This window comes from Cibotium barometz, chromosome 9, assembly GCF_041138505.1.
Source record: "Cibotium barometz isolate CiBa-2024 chromosome 9, ASM4113850v1, whole genome shotgun sequence".
NCBI lineage: Eukaryota > Viridiplantae > Streptophyta > Polypodiopsida > Cyatheales > Cibotiaceae > Cibotium > Cibotium barometz.
This window is the reverse complement of record NC_141054.1, coordinates 41041496-41042721: the sequence shown is the minus strand read 5'-3', so window position 1 is coordinate 41042721 and position 1226 is coordinate 41041496.

Here is a 1226-nt window from a genome sequence, read left to right as displayed (position 1 = left end):
ACCATGGGCAATCACCATAGTACCCCCATCGAGAGATATACCTGGATGTTTGTTGTTGACAAGGTTAGTTGCAAGTGTATGTGTTCATGCGTGCCGTGAGGTGCAAGATATGAAAAACAAAATGAGGCCCTTAGTAAAATATGCAAGAGGCTCGCATGTGCAATGGACGGAGGGGGTGTAGCCCATGTGTGTACTCCTCCATTGTAGAAGATTTCTTTAACTCAGCTACTTTCTTCGACTCTCTTGATTGTCGACATTTTTTCACTTTGCTTAAGAGAGAAAAAAAAAGGGGCTTTTTCATGCCGAGGTTTGTCGTTTGAGGGTTTGGTTTGCTAACAAGATTTAGTTGTCCAAAAGCATGCTAGAGCAACCACTTGTGCATGCATCATTCAAGGGAATCCAAGATTTCACCCACCACCACAGTCCCGACATCATCTACTAGAGATGTACTTGAACGGTCAATGGCGAGGGTGTAATGCATGCACACTTTATAGTACTTTGGGTGACCGTGGCTGTAGTTTGTCTCACGGTTTTGGCTATTTAATCAAGAAGTCTACATTTAACTGTGTTTGGTCGAGAAGTTTTTGCCATTGGTGGTGTACATGTGCTCCTTGTGGGGGTTATGTCCTTAATTTAAGAGCAGTGCTCATGTGTTTTATGTGAAGTGCTCAACCGAGAAGTGGGTTGATTCAAGTATAAATAATGATGGCGGGGTCGATGCATGCACACTTTATAGTACTTTGTCAAGCAAGTGACTGTGGTCTCTAGATTGTCTCATGATTTTGCCTATTTGATCAAGAAGAATTGGACTTTCAAGTGCAACAAAGAACATTTGACTCTCATAAGCTCATTGGAATCTTTGCATTTATTTAGATCCTTCGTGAGAAGAAATGCAATGATAATTTAATTTTGTTTGTTTTCAAGCAACAAAGATAGTGGATCACCATAACTCAAACTTTGAAAGAAGATGGAGATTGCTTAGCTAGATAGCAAAGGTGGGAGGAGCAAAACAAAGCTTCATTTTCATATTGTAAAGTGCTACTAGATACAAACGAAGCTTGCTAAATGAAAGTAGGAAAAAGTAGGAGGAGCAAAACAAAGCTTCATTTCTTCATATTGTAAAGTGCTACTAGATACAAACGAAGCTTGCATATAAGTGCTTTTTTACTACTATACAACAATAAAATGCATGACTAATATAAATGTTAAAGAAGGAAAAAGGCTAT